This window comes from Enhydra lutris, unplaced genomic scaffold (assembly GCF_002288905.1).
Source record: "Enhydra lutris kenyoni isolate GAN:26980312 unplaced genomic scaffold, ASM228890v2 scaffoldscaffold23, whole genome shotgun sequence".
Taxonomy (NCBI): Eukaryota; Metazoa; Chordata; class Mammalia; order Carnivora; family Mustelidae; genus Enhydra; species Enhydra lutris.
This window is the reverse complement of record NW_019154107.1, coordinates 25,905,369-25,926,285: the sequence shown is the minus strand read 5'-3', so window position 1 is coordinate 25,926,285 and position 20,917 is coordinate 25,905,369.

The window sequence follows — 20,917 nt, the reverse complement described above, 5'->3', positions numbered from 1 at the left end:
TATTTATGAGTCTGTTTCTGTTTTATTTTCTTGGTTCATTTGTTTTGTTTTTTAGATTCCACATATGAGCGGAATCACACAGTATTTGTCTTTCTGTGTCTGACTTATTTTACTTAGCATAATACCCTTTAGGTCCATCCATGTTTCAAAAAAAAAAAAAAAGAAAGAAAAAAAAAAAAAGAAGTCATTCATGGGACACCTGGGTGGCTCAGTCAGTTAAGCATCTGCTTTCTGCTCAGGTCCTGATCCTGGGGTCTCAGAATTGAGTCCCCCATCGGGCTCCCTACTCAGGAGGGAGTCTGCTTCACCCTCTCCCTCTGCCTCTGCCTTTCCCCTCCCCCTGCCACTCGTGCTCTCTGGCGCACTTTCTTTCTCTCTCTCTCTCTCTCTCTCAAATAAATAAATAAAATCTTTAAAAAGAGAGAATTCATTCATAATTCTTACTATTGCTTTGAAAGTAATAAGTCTTTCATTCCTTTGAACAGCTTTTAGAATTTTCTCTACATTTTTGGTTTTCAACAGTTTGACTATTATTTGCCTAGATATGGCTTTATTATTATTTATCCTTCTTCTTGGACATATGAGTTTGTATCTTCCTGTAGATTTTGAAACTTCTCATCCTTTATGTCCTCAAATACTGTTTCTGTTACATTATCTCCCTTCTCTCATTCTAGCACTTCACTTACATATATGTTAGATTTTTTTTTATCATGTCCCAATTGCTCTTAACTTTTTTTCTGGTTGATTTTTAAATAATTTTTCATTATTTTTCTTTTTGTGCTTCAGTTGGAATATTTCCTGTGGGCCTGTCTTTGAGTTCATCCATCCTGTTTTCTGTTGTACCCAGCTTATTGTTAAAGTCAGGTGATGATATCTTAATTTTAGATTCTATATTTTGTAATTCTAGGATGTCCACCTGATTTTTTACAGATTTAAACTCTTCATTTAAATAGTCTACCTTTTCATTCATCTTGTCCATTTTCCTTCTCTTTTCTTTAACATATAAATTGTAGTTACTTTCCAAGTCCTTCTTATCTGTTGACTCCAATATCTGAGACATCTTTGAGTCTAATTCTTTGACTGTCTCTTAATCATTAGTCAATTCTCCTGCTTTTTTGAAATTCTAATAATTTTTATGTACAATAGACATTGTGATTGGTATGTTAGAAAGATTCCAGCTTATGTCATTATCACACTGCTTTAATTGCTCTAACAAATAATGGCAATTGTGTGTCTTCCTCTTTAGTCTTTATGACCTTTATTTTTTTCTTATATATATGCACTTGATAATGCTTTAAAGAATAAAGGCAATGATAGTAAACATCTTTGCATTATTTCTTATCTGAAAGGAAATGATTCTAACATTTTACTGTTATGTACAATGTTTGCTATAGGTTTTTGTTAGATAATCTTTATTAGGTAAGAAAATCCCTTTGTAACAGTAGTTTGGAAAGAATTTTTTATAATCATATGTTTCTATTTTTTAAGTGCCTTTTTGTATCTAGAGAGATGGTTATAGTGTGTATCTCTTTTAAGCTGTTAATGTAATGAATACTATTTCAAGATTTTCTAATTTTGAACTATCCTTACATTTTAGATTATGGTTTCCTATTTCTAAGAAATACTACTTGAATAGATTTGGTAATATTTTATGTAGGATTTTTCTACCTATATTTGTAAGTGATATTGGCTTATTAATCTCTATATTACTATGGATTCTCCAGAGAAACTAAACCAATAGGAGATATAGATATATAGATTAGATCTAGATCACAACTTTGTTTTTTAAAAAGATTTTATTTATTTATTTATTTATTTATTAATTTATTTAAGAGAGAGAGCGAGCATGTGCAGGGGAGAGAGAGAAAGAAAGAGAGCATGAGCAAGGGAAGGGGGAGGGTCAGAGGGAGAAGCATACTCACCCTGAGCAGAGAGTCTGATGTGGGGCTCCATTCCAAGACCCTGAGATCATGTCCTGAGCTGAAGGCAGATGCTTAACTGACTGAGTCACCCAGGTGGCCCTAGATCACAACTTTTTTTTTTTAAAGATTTTATTTATTTATTCGACAGAGAGAGAGAGAGAGAGAGAGAGATCACAAATTGGCAGAGAGGCAGGCAGAAAGAGGGGGAAGCAGTCTCCCCGCTGAGCAGAGAGCCCGATGTGGGACTCGATCCCAGTACCCTGAGATCATGACCTGAGCTGAAGGCAGAGGCTTTAACCCACTGAGCCACCCAGGCGCCCAAGATCACGACTTTTTATCCATTCATCCATTAGTGGACACTTAGGTTTTATCCATATCTTGGGCATTATAAATAATACTGTAATAAACATTGTTGCAGGTATATTTTTATTTTTTATATTTTAATTCCAGTATAGTTAACCTAGTGTTATATTAGTTCCAGGTGTACCATATAGTTATTCAACAATTTCGTACGACACCCAGCGCTCATCACAAGTGTACTCCTTAATCCCCATCATATTTTTCACCCATCCCCCACCCCCTTCCTTCTGGCAACCATCAGTAAGTTCTCTATAGCTGAGAGTCTGTTTATTGGTTTGTCTCTCTTTCTTTTTTCCTTTGCTTATTTGTTTTGTTTCTTAAATCCCACATATGAATAAAATATGTTGTTTGTCTTTCTCTAACTGACTAATTTTGTATAGCATTATACTCTCTAGCTCCATCCATGTCATTGCAAATGGGAGGATTTCATTCCCTTTTTATGGCCTAGCAATATATATATATATAATATATATTATATATTCTTCATCCATTCTTCTATTGATGGGCACTTGGGTCTCTCTATTCTCATTCCCACCAACAGTGTGTGAGGGTTCCCCTTTCTCCACATCCTTAACAACCATTGTTTCTTGGGTTTTATATCTTAGCCATTTTGACAGGTGTGAGATGGTATCTCAGTGTGGTTCTGATACGCATTTCCCTGATGATGAGTGATGTTGAATATCTTTTCGTGTGTCTGTTGGCTGTCTGACATGTTGTCTTTGCAGAAATGTCTGTTCATGTCTTCTGCCCATTTTTAAGTGGATTATTTGGCTTTTTGTGCTGAGTTTTATAGGTTTTTTTTATATTTTTGATACGAACCCTTAATAAGATATGTCATTTGCAAATATATCCTCTCATTCAGTAAATAGACTTTTAGTTTTGTTGATTGTTTCCTTTGCTGTGCAGAAGCTTTTTATTTTGATACAGTCCCAATTTTGTGTGTGTGTGTGTGTGTGTGTGTGTGTGTGTGTGTGTGCTTTTGTTTCTCTTGCTTCAGGAGACATATCTAGAAAAATGTTGCTATAGTCAATGTCAGAGAACTTACTTTCTGCATTCTCTTTTAGAATTTTTATGGTTTCAGGTCTCACATTTAGGTCTTATATCCATTTTGAGTTTATTTTTGTGTATGGTGTAGGAAAGTGGTCCGATTTCATTCTTTTGCATGTAGTATCTATTTTCTCCAAACCCCATTTGTTGAAGAGATTACCTTTTTCCAATTGGATATTTTTGCCTCATTTGTCAAAGATTAACTGACCATTTAGCCATGTGTTTATTCCTGAGTTTTCTATTCTGTTCTATTGACCTGTATGTTTATTTTTGTGCCAGTACCACACTATTTTGATGACTACAGCTTTAAAATACATCTTGAAATCTGGGATTGTGACACCTACAGTTTTGTTCTTTTTCAAGATTGCTTGGGCCGCTCAAGGTCCTTTGTGGTTCCAAACAAATTTTAGGATTATTTGTACTAGTTCTGTGAAAAATGTTGTTTGTATTTCAATAAGAATTGCATTAAAATCTGTGGTTTGGGTAGTATGGACATTTTAACAATATTTGTTCTTCCAATCCATGAGTATAGAATGTCTTTCCATTTGTTTGTGTCATCTTTAATTTATTTCATCTATATTTTATAGTTTTCAGAGTACAGGTCTTTCACCTCTTTGCTAAGTTTAATACTGGCTATTTTATTATTTTGGTGTAATTGTAAATGGAATTGTTTTCTTAATTTCTCTTTCTGCTGCTCTATTATTAGTGTATAGAAATGCAATGGATTTCTCTATATTGGTTTTGTATCCTGTGACCTTACTGAATTAATTCATTAGTTCTAGTAACTTTTTGGTGGAGTCTTTAGGGTTTTCTATATATAGCATGTCATCTGAAAATAGTGACAGTTTTACTTCTTCTTTACCAGTTTGGATGTCTTTTATTTCTTTTTGATATCTGATTGCTATGGCTAGGACTTCCAGTACTATGTTGAATAAAAATGGTGAGAGTGGACATCCTTGTCTTGTTCCTGATCTTAGGAGGAAAGCTCTCCATTTTCACCATTGAATAAAATGTTAACTATGGGGTTTTCATATATGCCCTCTATTATGTTGAGGTATGCTCCCTCTAAACTTACCTTGTTTTTTTTTTTTTTTATCATGAATGGATGTTGTACTTTGTTAAATGTTTTTTTCTGCATCTATTGAGATGCTCATAAGGTTTTTTCTTTAATCCTTTCTCTTATTGATGTGATGTATCACATTGATTTACAAATATTGGACCACCCTTGCATCCTGAGAATAAATTCCATTTGATCATGGTGGAAGATTTTTTTTAGTGTATTGTTGGATTCAGTCTGTCAATATTTTGTTGAGGAATTTTTACATCTATGTTCATCAGAGATATAGCCCTGTAGTTCTCTCTCTCTCTCTCTCTTTGGTATTGTCTTTATCTGGTTTTTGTATTGGGGTAATGCTGGCCTCATAGAATGAATTTGGAAGTTTTCCTCCCTCTTCTCTTTTTTGGAATAATTTGAGAAGAATGGGTATTAACTCTTCTTTAAATGTTTGATAGAATTCACCTGTGAAGCCGTCTGATCCTGGACTTTTGTTTTTTGGGAGTTCCTTGGTTACTGATTCAATTTCATTGCTGGTAGTTGGTCCGTTCAAATTTTCTATTTTTTCTTGTTTGAGCTTTGGGAGGTTAAATGTCCCTAGGAATTTATCTAGTTCTTCTAGTTTGTCAAGTTTGTTTGCATATAATTTTTCATAATATTCTCTTATAATCTTTTGTATTTCTGTAGCATTTTTAAAAAATTTCTCCTCTTTCATTTCTGATTCTGTTTGAGTTCTCTCTCTCTCTCTCTCTATCTTTGATGAGTCTGGCTAAAGGTTTATCAATTTTGTTGATCTTTTCAAAGAACCAGCTCCTGGTTTCATTGATCTGCTGTATTGCGTATTTTCAGTTTCTATTTCATTTATTTCTGCTCAAATCTTTATCCTTTCCTTCCTTCTGCAGGATTTGGGTTTTGTTTTTTCTTCTTTTTCTAGCTACTTTAGATATAAAGTTAGTTTGTTTATTTGAGATTTTTCTTGCTTCTTGAGGTAGGCCTGTATTGCTTTACACTTCCTTCTTAGAACAGATTTGCAGCATCCCAAAATCTTTGGGATTTTGTGTTGTTGTTTTTTTTTTAATTTCCTTTTTGATTTTTTGGTTGACCCATTTACTGTTTAGTAGCATGCTATTTGATCTCCACATATTTGTTTTCTTCCCAGATTTTTCATGGTGACTTATTTCTAGTTTCACAGTGTCATGGTTGGAAATGATGCATAATATGACTTCAGTCTCTTTTAATTTAATTACTGAACTCTACCTCTGAAACTAATAATACACTATATGATAATTAATTGGATTTAAATTAAATAAATAAAGTTCTAGGTGTGAAGCCCTACTGACTGAAAGAACTTACAATGTTAGGTCTCTCTGGCTTGCAAAGCCAAATGTTATGGGAATTTTTCTCAGTGTGAGTCCCCTGTGCCTGGGGTGTCTGGTGTGGGGGGTCTTCTCGTTTCTCCTCTCCATCCCCACCACATCTCTCTCTCCTGCACACAGTCCCACAGGTCAGTTTTGCTTCTGAATGCATCAGTGCATCTCTTCTTACCCTTTTTGATATGTCCTCTTCTCTACATTTAGCCTTGGAGAATTTGTTCTGCCAGTCTTTGGGTGTGTTCTGGGTTATTTACACTGATGTGGGTCTTATCTAATTGTATCTGTGAGATCAGGTGAGCCTAGGGTCCTCCTACTCCACAATCTTCTTGTATGTATATTTTCAATACTTTGTCCTTTAATATTTATAGTAGAGGTAAGTAATTAACATACCACCATATTATTATATTAACATATTCTGAAATTTGTCTATACTTACTGTACCAGTATATTGTATATTTTCATATGTTTTCATGTTATTAATTAGTATTCATTCATTTCAGCATGAAGAATTCCTTTCAGTGTTCCTTGTAAAGCAGGTATAGTGGTGATAGTCTCTCAGCTTTTGTTTGTCTTGTAAAGTCTTTATCTCCCCTTTCCCAAACAGCTTTACTGGAAAGAATATTTTTGGTTGGCAATTCTCTTCCAGCACTTTGAATGGATCAGCTTGCCCTCTCCTGGCCTGTAATACTTCTGCTGAGAAATCTACCAATGGCCTAATGGGGGAATCCCTGTTAAGTTATAAGCTTCTTTCTTTTGATACTTTTAGGATTCCTTCTTTGTTTTTGATACTTTTAGGATTCCTTCTTTGTTTTTGTGTTTTGACACTTTTATTATAATGTCTCTTGAAGAGAATCTCTTTAAGGAGTTTGGTGACACATGAGGTTCATGAACTTGGATATCCAAATATCTCCCCAGATTTTAGATATACTCAGCCATTTTTTTAAATAAGCTTCCTTTCCCCTTCTCCCTCTCTTCTTCTGGAACTCCAGTAATTCATAGGTTGGTGCTTTTGATAGTATTCCACAGATCATGAAATAATTTATTCACTCTTTTTCATTTTTTTTTCTTCTTTCTCCTCTGACTAGATAATTTCAAAGTTCTTATTCTCTAATTCAGATTCTTTCTCCTGCTTCATTAATTCTGTTATTGTTAATGTTCTCTGTTGCATTTTTTTTCATTTCATTCATTATATTCATCCTTTCCAGCATTTATATTTGGTTCTTTTTTTATGATTCCACACAGTTGGGAGAGCCCCAGGCACTTACTCACATGCTCTCACTTTCTCCCATGGGAAAAATCATGGGCCAAGAAGTCTTGCCTGACACTGTAATGTGCCACCTTGGGGAAAGGGTGAATTATTTCTCACTCTCTCCAAGGCATCAAAACCCATATTTTCTTTTTGTTCCAACAGTGTGCTACAACTTCTCTGCCAGAAACCTGGACTTCTACAAAAGCTTTTTGTCCGTGGGTGATTGTCTAAGACACTGTTCTCCTGGTGTTTCCAGACCATGACCAAGAGGTGCTGGAACCACTTCATGAGCCACTTTTGGGTCCACAGCTGAGACTGAAGTCAGTATACCTATTTTCCAATGCATGGATGAGCAGCACTACTCCCAGGCCCTTGGGCATATGATGCTGGATCCCACAGCTCTCACTAAGACACTTTTGTCCATGAATGGATGCCAAATTGTTATGAGAACGGCATACAACAATGCATGTCTTATTCAGCTGAGTGACTGAAATCACTCCTATCTTGGAGATTTAAATGTAGATAGGCCCTACTCTTAGCAAATTTTCTGAAATGGAAGAAATTGCAGCTGAGTTCCTACACTTCACAGATTTTCTACAGGAGCATAAACTAATCTGAAGAATGATGGGTCAATAACTGAAAAATTCAACCTCAAATAGAAATTCTTATGAATAACTTTTGTTTTCCTTTCCCAGTCTTTAATCTTACACTTAAGTAACAATTAATCTTTGTTCATTACTCTTTACAAGTGACTTGGCTGGATTCAATACCTAAATTAATTTGCTTGAAATAAAGGAAATGGGAGTCTATAATTCATAAGAAAGATAGAACTAAAGAAACTTAAGAAAATGTCTGTGATGTAGTAGAAAAGCCTGTTGCTCGTGGTAGCATCAGATTTGGGCTCTCACTCTCTCAATCCCCCACTCATCAAGCTGTATAGCTTTGAGGCTCAGCTGCCTCATCTGGAAGAGGGAGAAAATAGGCAGTATAGTGTGATTAAGCACTTGGACTCAGTAATCAAAATGCTTGGGCTTTATTCCTGGCTCTACCTCATACCACTGTGACTTTGAGCAAATTACTTAACCATTTCAGGCCTCAGCTTCCTTATCTGTAAAAAGGGGATAGTAATTTCATTTTCCTTATTGGCTTATTATAAGGATTAAATTAGGTAGTATATATTAAGTGATGAGTACTCAATAAATGTTGGCTCTTATAGATGTTATATTGCCATTACAATTACTACTAACTACTACTACTACTACTACTACTACTACATGTAATTCAACATGTTTTGAGCACCTATACACCAAACATTGGCTTTGTGTTTGGGGTGAGGGCAGGGGTCACAAAAAAATTTTAATACGATTCTCCTTCTCTGAGTAACCTATAAATATCACATTTTTTTCTGAGCTGAAAAGAGCAATTGTTCAGGGAACCCAAACTTGCTACCATGTGTCTGGGAGGAGATTGGCAATAAGCTTTCTCTCTGGTTCCCTCACTTCTCATAGTGGTGACATTGCCAGAGGTATAGCTCATCTGCTTGTCTGATTTTCCACCTGGCCAGAATTGTGCTCCCATAGCAGGAAAGGAATATATAACTTGGGCACTGCAGGGTTCCCTGAGGAGTTCTCACTGGTGAGGAAAGAACCTCAGGATTTTGGAAGATATTTTGTAAATAAGCAAATACAGAAGTACTGTGCCTTCCCACCAGGGACTACAGATTTGTAAGTTTCAAGGAGGCAGGGCACCTGGGTGGCTCAGTGGGTTAAGCCGCTGCCTTCAGCTCAGGTCATGATCTCAGGGTCCTGGGATCGAGTCCCACATCTGGCTCTCTGCTTGGCAGGGAGACTGCTTCCCTCTCTTTCTCTCTGCCTGTCTCTCTGTCTACTTGTGATCTCTCTCTGTCAAATAAATAAATAAAATCTTTAAAAAAAAAGTTTCAAGGAGGCTGGTGAAAATGTTCTAAGTGCCTTATTTTTTTAAAAAAATGTTATATTTCTAGTACCAAAAAAACCCCCTAGATCCATTGAAAACCTTAAGGAATATATTAGGCAAAGATTTGGGATCAGTTGGATGTTAGTGATTTGATTTAAAATTATTCCATAACCCATACTCACAGTTGGCCTCAAATAAATTCAGTTACAACACAGGGACTTTCCTCCATAACTTGTCACTCTGCAGGGGCTCAGGATCCTTGTACATAGAGCTTGGGGTTAATCCTGTGGGCAAAAATAGCATAGATGCTAGTATATTTATTTTTTTTTAATTTTAATTTTTATTTTTTATAAACATATAATATATTTTTATCCCCAGGGGATGCTAGTAGATTTAAAGAAAAAAGATGAACACGTTGTAGGGAGACAAAAGCAATTTCAAGTCTTTGTGCAGGAGGCACACAGCCATGCTTTAGACAGGATTGGAGCCAGGAACTAAATCCTACAGGAGTTGCTTTCTTTTTCTTTGCATCGGGCTAATTTTCTCTTCATCTCTGGTTGAAGCCAAATTCGTTTGTCCCAATCATGACTTTATAGCATTTCCCTTTTGAGCATACAACAAAGACGACATTCAATCTCTATGCTCTAAGTATAAATCCTCAGAAAGAGAAACCTGATTTTCCCAGCTTAGATCAGGTACCAACCCCTGGCCTAATCACCAGTGACCAGAGGGAAGACTCATATGGCCCATTACCCACTCTGCACGAACTGGGAGAGGCCTCAGAGAAGAGGCATGGGCCACCAAAAAAATGGATTGGCATGCCATGATTGTGCCTTCTCCTTGCTTCCTAGCTCCAAGTTATCAGACCCTAAGGGACAAGTGGATTAAATCGACTCAGAATGAAACATGATGAATATTACTGAAAGCCTAAACTTCAGAAATAATACTAGATCAAAGGATGAAACTGAGCAGGAAAGGACACTTGAGAAGAAGAGAGAAAACATGTTATCCACAGGTTTTCTGGGTCTGGAAGCTGGTGTGAAAAAAGAGGAATAAAAAGCACTATTGACCAGTTTCAGCACAAAATCATCACTACTGCCCCTGCCTGCTTTGTTAAAGGAAAAGGAAAAGACAATTCATCAGCAGTATTCAGGGCTTCTGGTCAATTTGAGTACAAGTTAAAGCTTATCATTGCCTCACCCATCAATTGTTCCCTGGAGTCTCTGTGTATTTCCATTTGAAGCACAGAGCTCCTCAAAGGATGGCTGCTGGAGATAGCATTCAAGTATTTGAACCTGACATTGCTTTACCCAGGGGTACACTTGTTGTGCCCCACCACCCCTTGGCAGAAATCAACCCCTCTTTCTTTCCCCTGAAATTCTATACAGTCACTCTTACCTTCCCAACCATGAGCTTAAGGATTTTATTACCTCTGGGCAGAAGGAGCATGGAGCTGCAGACCCCCAGTGCCTTCTCTGCTTGCCTCATGGGAGTTTTCAGCCTGAACTGGCCTGATGCTTAAACTGTGAGCTGGGCCTGAGCCTGGCCCAAATTGTGAAGTAGTATAGTACTAATCTTCTGGGACTTTGTCGCTCTAGGTCCCCCTCCAGCTCATTTAATCTTCACTCAAGGAAGAAGCTCTGCCAGACACTTCACATCTAAATTTGCATGGGTGCTTTCTATGTAGGTATGAACAAAGTCAAGTATAGCATTAGCTAAGTGGCCCTCAAAGTGCAGTCTCAGACCAGCAGCATCAGCATCACCTGGGAACTACTTAGCAATGGGAAAGTCTTGGGGACCCAGGGTGGCTCAGTTTGTTAAGCATCTGCTTTCAGCTCAGGTCATGCTCCCAGGGTCCTAGGATTGAGTCCCACATTGGGCTCCATGCTCAGCGGGGAGCCTGCTTCTCCCTCTCCCCCTGCCTGCTGCTCACCCTGCTTGTACCCTCTGTGTGTATGTGTGTGTGTGTGTATGAAATAAATAAATACATAATTTTTTAAAAGAAAAAGAAATGCAAAATCTTGAGCCCGAACTTAAATCTACCAAATAAGAAACACTAGGGGAGGGATCAGTCATTTGCCTTTTATTAAGCCCTCTAGGTGATCTCTTATGGACACGAAAGGGTGAGAAACTCTGCTTCAGAATCCGTTAACGGCCGTCCTAGACTATAGATGAAGTCAGATTTTAACATCTCCCCACCCAGTACCACTTATTACAGGTTTATTTTTATCCTCCAGCTACCAGGGCTGCCCACATAATTTCCAGGCCCAGTGCCAAATGAAAATTTGGGACTCTTGCTCAAAAAGCAGGAAAATAGGGGCGCCTGGGTGGCTCAGTGGTTAAACCTCTGCCTTCGGCTCAGGTCATGATCCCAGGTTCCTAGGATCGAGCCCCATGTCAGGCTCTCTGCTCAGCAGGGAGCCTGCTTCCCTCCCTCTCTCTCTGCCTGCCTCTCTGCCTACTTGTGATCTCGGTCTGTCAAAAAAAAAAAAAAAAAAAAAGGGAGGAAAATAGTGTCCATAAAGGTACAAGTAGGTTTTTTTTTTCTTTCTTCCCCATCTCTTGACTAGTTGTGGTATTCTTTATTTGTAATTAAATATCATTCTAATTAAATAAAAATTAAAATGTTATTAGCATAAGTTGTCTTTTTATTGTGTAAATAAAAAATAAAATATATAATAATATATAATAACAAATACATGCAAATATTAGAGCATATCTCCTCTATATAGAATCACGTACACTTCACAATTTGTATTTTGTGGCTTGTCCCTGATAGGTGCCTCAAGCTGGCCAAAAGGGATGGACACGAGCCAGGTTCAAGAAGGTTGGAAAGAGGTAAAGAGGTACAGAAATCGCTGAGGGAGCCTTTCTGTGGTATTGAGCAGGCAAAGGCAGACCCACCCAGGCACCCAAGCACCCAAGCCTCTGCCCTTAGTGGGGCAAACTCACAAGCTTGACCTTCAACAGGTTTCCCTGCCCACCAGCTGCTGGACCATGCCCCTGCCCCACCTCCATCTCCCACGAGAGGGCAGGGTCTGGGGAAGTTCAGCCAGCATTTTCCTTTCCTAGGGTCTACCACCCTAACCTATGGCAGAGAGATGACCCTAGAGGATCTTTAAAACTCTGTGGCAGAATGCATCAGTACCTGGATCGGGACAGGCCAGACGTGTGCCTGTCCCCACAGAGACACAGCTGCCACAAGATGTGCTATTGTACTACCAGCCTGGGGCAGGAACAGGGCCATTCTGCCTGCTCAGGGATGCTGCAGAGGTCACATGCCCAACCCCGTCCTCCCCATGCTCGTACCCAGTTCCCTTGCCAGGGACAGAGGGTATCAGCTGTCAGGGCTGAGGTAGGGAGGGGAGACACAGTGGGGCCTGGGGTGTCAGGAGTAGGAAAGCAGGGAGCTGAGAATCCACCCTAGGAAAGTGGTGGAGGTGGGACCTTCCCTGGGCTAAGGCTCCAAGCTCCTTGCACATGTCCCATTGTCCCTGCAGATGTCCTTTACAAAACACAAACTCAAAAATGAAACCATTAAAAATTTGAAGACAGTGACTACATAGCATTAAACCCTGAGCCTGGGGCCCTTTCGAACAAGGCCATTGCACTGGTCACATGCCCATGAGGACAGCCCTGCCAGCTACTCCTGAAAAAAGCAGGGTAAAGACTAACTTAGTGACATACCTATCCAGCCTCCACACTCCCTTACAAATGGAATGGGTCTCCTCGACTAGTTCACGAGAACCTTCCGAATCTGAACCTTGACCATTTCTCCAATTTCAACTCGACCCGGTATTCCTTCCATAGCTAGAGGTTCTAGCCAGACTGAACTAGGACCAGCTGCTCTCTTGCAAGTGCCCGCTGCCTCTGCCTCTGCCTGAAATGTTCCCCACTTCTCCCTAGGTCCTCCCCATCACTAACTCCGTCGTTCAGGTGGATACTCTAAGTGCAAAAGGCATCCTACGCAGTCCCATACAATACTGTGTCTCTCTCACTGGTAGGAATTGAAAGTGCCTATTTCCCTGCCTGTCCCCACAATAGTTAGAAACCCCAGAAAGGCCAGAAAGGAACGGCATCTTGTTCCCCACTCTATCTTCGGCGTTTGGCAAACTATTAACAAGAGTGGGAATCAGTGATGCTGATGAAATGGGTCCAAGGGTAAGACTCACAGTGTGCTGTCACTGAGAAAAAACCGCCTGTCCAAGTATCTTATGACTAAATGCTATACTCTTTTATTCTCTGAGTCAGACACAACACCACTTCCTTTTCTGAGACTGTTTTTGCATCTGTCAGATAAATTTAAGTGGTTGAAGTTTAGAGAACCGTATTCGGAGGAGATGAGTGTTTTGCTCTCGCCCCTTCAGTTGAATGTCTTCCGTTGAATTTACATCTTAAAGTTGCAGAAGAAAATTCTCTTTCCCATCCTTCATTGGCTTCCAAGGTATTTAAGATAACTTCAAATGGTAGCTACCCCAGGATTATGATCCTGAAATGCCTTTGGGCCAGCAGTACAGGAGTTTGTGAGCAAGGGTGGGCACACGTCCAGCTTCTTCAGGCAGGTCAGCACAGTTAAAGGCTTTTTTTTTTTTTTTTTTTTTTGCTTAGAACCCTTTAAATATAAAAATAAATAAAATGAACATCAGTTATATCTGCTCCTGCTGAGTGCTCAGACATGAAATCCTTTCATTTTCTGAGAACCCTAAAGAGACAACTTGGGATTCACCTGAATCATTTATCATTGGCTCCGAAGAGATAGATAAAAATGAGGCATCGCGCAGCACGTGGAGGCAAGGGGATTCAGATGTCCTTTGCTTCAGGTCTGGGAGAAGGGAGGCCCCGGCTTTGTGTTCTGAGGTCAGAACCAGAGCCTCAGCCAGAGAGGAGACCGGCAGTAGCCCTCTGAGCTTTCTGCCATCCAGCATTCACACTGACTTGCCTTTGAGGCTAACAATGGAAGGCTACAGTTAGATCTTTCAAAGTGTGCCTTGGATAAATTTGCTTGGTGTCTGAAGGCAGTTTTGGAAGTATATTTAGTCTTCTGATACTCTCGTGAAATAATAGCATTAAAACTATTTAGCTTGTTTGGTGAGTGTAACTTCTAAAAAGTTAGTAACACCAATTTTTACCCAGTAGTAATGTGTTTGTTCTAAAGTTTACACTGTCTATAAGGGAAAGTAAACCATGATCATGTAATTCTCTGGAGGCAGAAAACTCATTATAATTGTTTGCCTTGACCCAAATGAACATAACCACAAGGACAGGGAATCATCCTTTAACTTCTATAGCTTACTACCTTGTTTCTGTAACATGTTTATTATTCATATTTTTCAATATCTCTTTCTACCTACATTTAAAAAAAGATTTTATATATTTATTTGAGAGAGAGAAGGTGAGAGAGAGAAAAAGAGCAGGGGGAGGGGCAGAGGGAGAGGAGAAGCAGACTCCCTGCTGAGCAGGGAGCCTGACGTAGGACTCCATCCCGGGATTCAGGGAATCATGACCTAAGCTGAAGGCAGACGCTTACCTGACTGAGTCACCCAGGCGCCCCTACCTACAACATTAATTATGAACCACAAATTGCATGCATGTGCGTTCTATAGCATTAGAGCACAGTGGTTAAGGGCACACTGAGTTTCTGGAGCCAGATTGCCCGGGTTCAAATCTGGACTCCAACTGGCTCACTAACTATGAATCCTTGGGCCTCTCTGAGCCAGTTTCCCCACCCGTAAAAAGCGGATAATAATAGTACCTACCTCACAGGGTTTCTGTGTGGACTGTGACATGAGTTAATATGTTTGCAAAATACATAGAGCAGTACCTCCTATATATTTAGCACTATAGGTATTAGATATCAAAATTATTATCTCTTTAATTTTTAAAAAGACATTAATTTAGAGAGAGAGAGCACACAAACAGGGGAGGGGCAGAGGGAGAGGAATAGAATCCTAAGCAGACTCCATGCTGATCAGGGAGCCCCACATGGAGCTGGATCCCACGACCCTGAGATCATAACCTGAGCCCAAACTAAGAGTTAGATGCTTAACTGACTGAGCCCCCCCAGGTGCCCCAAAGTCATTCTCTCTTAATGTGTTGGTGGAATGTTAACATTTGATCAAGATTCTATAATTTAAAATATATATGCGTGTGAGGAAGGAATATATATGCAAATACCTCCTCCACGGGGATCTAGCTCTGCACGTGTGGCAAGCATCTGTTTGCTTCTGTCACTAAAGAAGAAAAATATCTAAGCTCCAGTAGGATACATTCTAGTAGAAATAATAACTTTTCTCAAATTTAAGTAAAAGTAAAATTTCAGAAAGACCATCTTTCTCCTCACTGGCACGTAATTGCCACCCTACCCTCAGCATAGTCATTTCTGTTAGATGGAGCCTTAGACTCACTAAAGGAGGGTCCTACATTCATATCGGTATTTTATACAAATGCCTCCTAGTCATTTGGGCAAATAAAAAGTGTTGGGACTTTCAGTGTCTTTTTCTGTCTTTTATTTATGCCGCTCCTTCAGACTTGAGACGTCTCCCAAATGCCAGGTGACCCCACAAGATTTAAAGTTGTTTTACCACTATCATCATATCACACAACTGACTCTTTCAGAATAGCTCTCGATCACTGAGAACATTTTTACCTCTGACACCAGATGTGCCGTTTGCACACGATTTTCCAGAGCCAGTCTCCAGCCTAACTCCAATCATTCCAGCACAGAGTGGCTAGGACTTCAAAGATTGCCTCTCTGCTGGGCCTTCCCTAGAGTCAGGTGTTTTTTCCATCAGTGACCAGACCACAAGGCAAGTTGCACAGCTTGTTCAGTCATGGCACTGGGTTCTGCTCCCCCACTAGGCTATACTCATGGGGATTCTTGCCATGTGAAGAGTTTCTCTGTTCAGGAAACATTTTGTTCCTCAAAGTTCTGAAAAAAGGAGGATTCTGAGGGTTGGATGCCTGGGTGGCTCAGTCGGTTAAGCACCTGCCTTCGGCTCAGGCCATGATCCTGGGATCCCAGGATGGAGTCCCACACTGGCTTACCCACTGGGTAGAAAGTCTGCTTCTCCCTCTCCCTCCGCCTGCCACTCCCCCTGCTTGCTCTCTCTTTCTATCAAATAAATAAATAAAACCTTCTTTAAAAAAGAAGGATACTAAGGCACAAGCTCATATTTTCTAAGATATGATTACATTAATAAGGTTTCATGTACCCATGTTTACCCAATTTAACTGAGATGCATTAGAATACTTTTTTCAGCAAGACTTAAGCAATGAGCTAGTATTCAAGAGACAGTTCTTCAGCTAATCTTGCAGAAAAGAATGGATTGCTACTTCTCTGACTCTTAACCACTGAACCATTTGCTCAAGGTTGTCAGCTGAACAAATATGGAAAATGTTCCATTTGGCGAGGTTAAGGTTAAAACAGAATTTAGTGTCAGATTTACTTGGCTCTAGTATAGAATTATCTCCCATTTATCCTAACTCCTACTAGAAGAAGAAAAAAACATGATATTGTTTCATCTTAGTTATATTCAGAAGATGGGGGAATGAAGAGTTTATCTAATGCAGCTGACACCAAGCAGAGAATCAGCCAGAACAATACCTAGCACACAGTAGGTGCTCAGTAAGTATTTGATATTGAAATGACTTGCTCAGATGACGCCAAATTTGGTGGCAGACATGGCATCGAGATACCCCACCCCAGAGTATGCCGTCTGCTACTTAGGCACTCTGTTCCCACACATTGGTTTATTTTTACATGAACACATTTTTAAAAAAATGTTTTCATCTATAATTTTAATATCCGGCCAACTGTGCATAATGTTTAATGATATCTTATTAACAAAGAAACACTTAGAAGAACCACAGAGAAGTAACAACTGCTGCTTTTCTCCCCAGCACCTGATACGAGTTTTCTTGGCAAGGGGCAAATTGGATGACACAACTCTTGCTCCCTTCCAGTGCCTGAAGACTGAGTTTCAGGAGGAAAATATCTTTTGTTATAGCCTGATCCTCAAAACAATAGTTGGGCTGGCTTTAAGTGTGGTGGAAAAAAGGTATCAGCATGGGTGGCATGAACTGACATGACAGACCTTGCTCTGCCTAAAACCATCTCTATGTCTCATTGGTGGCTCATGGCCTGAACACTCCCTATCAGAAGTTTTTCCATTGTGTTAAGCAAAGCTCAATCTCCTAGAACTAGTTAAACTTTTCCTGAGATGGAAGAACTCGTGGTCAGTAAAACCCAACCATGAGGTGCCAACTCTAATCAATCATCTCTAGTAGCAACATGGGGCAGGAACAGCTTAAGAGCCATGGAAGTCTTGGAGTAAGGAGACACCCCCAAAGAAAGAGTAGGCTTTGTAAAGGCCATGGTGCTGTTTTTTTACTTGTGATCAATGAAATTTTAGAAGGTTAAGCTTGAAAAATACAAGCTTTGCTGTAGATAGTCTTGGGCTTAATTCCCAGCTCCTCTACTTAAAGAGCTGTGTGACCATATGCAAGTCATTTAACATTTCCAGCCCTATTTCCTCATCTGTAAAATGGTGGCAAATAATCATGCCATTTGTATTAGTTCCCTGGGGCTGCTATAACAAATGATCACAAATTTAGTGACTTAAAACAACAGAAATGTATTATCTCACAGTTCTGGAGGCCAGAAGGTTGAAAGCAAGGTGTTGGCAGGATTGGTTCCTTCTGGAGACTCTGAGACAGAATCCACACCAGGCCTCTCTCCCAGCTTCTGATGACTGCCAGCAGTCCTTGGTATTCCTTGGCTTATGGCTGCATTATTCCAATCTCTGCCTCTGCCTTCACTGGGGCCTCCTTCTCTGCATCTCAAATCTCCCTCTCCTTCCCCTTTAGAAGGATACTAGTCATTGGATTTAGGGCCCACCACAATCCAGGATGTCTTGAAATCCTCCAGTTAATTTTTTTTAAAGATTTTATTTATTTATTTATTTGAGTGTGAGAAAGATAGAGACAGAGATAGAGAGAGAGAATGCACAAGTTGGGGAGGGACAGAGGGAAAGGGAGAAGCAGACTCCCCACTGGGCAGGAGCCACTGGGGTCATGACCTAAGCCCAAGGCAGATGCTTAACTGACTGTGTCACCCAAGCGCTGCCTTCCACTTAATTAGATCTGCAAATCATATATCTTTTCCCAATAAGGTCATATTCACCAGCACCAGGGGTTAAGAGTTAAACCAACATCTGGTGGGGGATGGGGGGACACTATTCAACCCACCACATTATCATATATGGTTATTGTCAAGAGTTAGTGAGATAATATACTGTCTGGGGACAGTTAGAGTTCAATAAATGGTCAGTATGATTACAAATATGTAAGTTCTCTTTACTTAAAAGCTTACAAAGAAACAAAGAAAGTCCTGTTCTATAACAAAAGCATGATTACTGTGTTTTTAGTGCTTACATGTGAATGCTTTGGTCTCTATTTTTGCAGTATTTGCTAGACAAGTACATATTTACTGACCTTGGTGCTAATGTTTTACAAATATTATTAACTTTAATATCTAACAAGTGCAAAGGCAGTGATAAAGGTAAAGTGATAATAAAGATAGATACTTATAAGATTACCAGGAATGTGAAAATAGAGATTGTATAGAGATAAGAAAAATGAGACTTCTGGTCTGGACAAGGTAGTGTAAACTCATCTCTCTCTGCTCCTTTCTGCTACATACAACTATGAACACTGAAAATAATTCATGAGATTACCAAAGAAAAACTCTGAAAGGTGAAGATTTTCCAGCTCCAGCACTTCCAGTTCCAGTACTACAGGAACACCATAGTGTCAAGACATCTTATGAACCACCACCCAATAGAAGGACACCCAGACCTGGTATTTTCCAAACGCACAAGCTATTAAGAAAAAAGGCAGCCCCAATAGGCCACTCCTTCCCCAGGTAAAATGGGAGTCCCACCAACAATATTATATGTGCCTGGCAGAACCAGCAAAGGGAATCAATTGGATGCCCCACTGACAATAAGGGATCAGGGTAGATACTCTTTATCCTTACTCTGTTTGAGACTCCCCTTCCCCATCTAGAGACACCACACAGCTAAGAGGTACTGGCAAAGGGGATCCCAACGCAAGTGCCAGCTTGAGGAGTATTGTGCTTCCGTATTGGGCCTGGGGCTCTCCTCCTCCACTCAGAGACACTATATATGCAGTCGGAGGGCAGGGGATTGCTAAGTGGGATCGTGACACAATAAATATGTAGCCTGGGATGTACTGTCCACCCCCTCTCCCCAAGCAACGGGGAGACTGCCAGGAAGGTCATTTGTCCCTCCAGGCCTAAGACTTTCCCTGCCCAACTTAGAGACATTCTAAGGGCCCTTCACAAGCACTCAGCTAGGGCGGCACTCTCTATTCCCCATAGATGGGAGGAGCCTGCTATAACAAACACCAGGAAACACCATTCATCCCTGAAGCAGGAAAGCTCCCTTTCCCCACCTAGAGGCTCTAGGTAGCCCAGCCTGAATAACGTTCTTCAGCTCCCTACAACAGCATTAACAAGGATCAAGGAAGCTCAGGTCTTGAGATAAGTCAAGTAGCAAAATAGCACCACAAAGGCTCTAAAAATTACATTGGAACCACAGTCCAAAAATTAGGCCAGGACCTGCGTGGTAAATCTAGGCAAAGTGCTTTCCCATTAAAATTAAAAAGTTAATGGGACCCACAGTCACCTAATGTAAAAACCAAAATGTCCAGGATATAATTGAAAATCACTCTACATCATAAACCAGAGAAACCGCAACTTGAAGGGAAAAGGGCATTTAACTGCTGCCATCACAGAGATGAATTGGATGTTGGAATTACCTGATAAAGGTTTTAAAGCAACCATCATACAAATGATTCAACAAGCAATTGCAGGTTATATTGAAACAAATGAAAGATAATTTAAAATCTCAGCAAAAAAGCAGATGTTATAAAAAAAGAGTAAATGGAAATTAAAAACTGAAACTTAAAAACAAGAGAAATAAAAACTCACCGGCTGGGGGCTCAGTAGTAGAATGGAGATGACTGAAAGTACAATCTGTGAACTTCAGGACAGATCAATAGAACTTACTCAAATATTTTCAAACCACATATCTGAAAAAGGTCTTGTATCTAAAACAAAAAAAGAACTCTCAAAATTCAACAGTAAAGAAACAATAAATTCAGTAAGAAAATGAGCAAAAATGTAAATAGGTATTTCTTCAAAGATGATATACAGATGAAAAATAAGCACATGAGAAGAAGTTCAACGTCATTAGCCATTAAGGAAATGCAAATTAAAACCACCATGAGCTATCCCTACACACCCTCAGAAGAGCTAAAATAAAAAATAGCAGGGGCACCTGGGTGGCTCAGTGGGTTAAGGCTCTGCCTTAGGCTCAGGTCATGGTTTCAGGGTCCTGGGATCGAGCCCCATGTCAGGCTCTCTGCTCAGTGGGGAGCCTGCTTCTCCCTCCCTCTCTGCCTGCCTCTCTTCCTGCTTGTGATCTCTCTTTCTCTGTGTCAAATAAATAAATAAATAAATAATCTAAAAAAAATAGCAGTAACACGAAATGCTGATAAGGATGTGGAGAAAATGGATCTCCCATGCCTTGCTGGTAGGGATGTAAAATGGTAAAGCCATTCTGGAAAAGAGTCTGATAGTCTCTTAAATAAATATAAAATTGTCATATGACAGAGCAATTGCACACATATCATGACAGCTTAAATTCACAAACAAACAAACAAACAAACAAACAAAAAAAACCTGTGCAGAAATGTAATTGTCCCAAACTGGAAAATCACCCAAATGTCCTGCAATGGTTTAATGGTTATACAAATGGGGGTACATTCATATTACTGAATATTGCTTAGCAGTAATAAGAAGTGACCTATTGATACATGTAACATTTTTTATGAACCCTTGGGGAAATTTTGCTAAATTTAAAAAATAAGCCAATTCCAATTGGTTATGTACTAT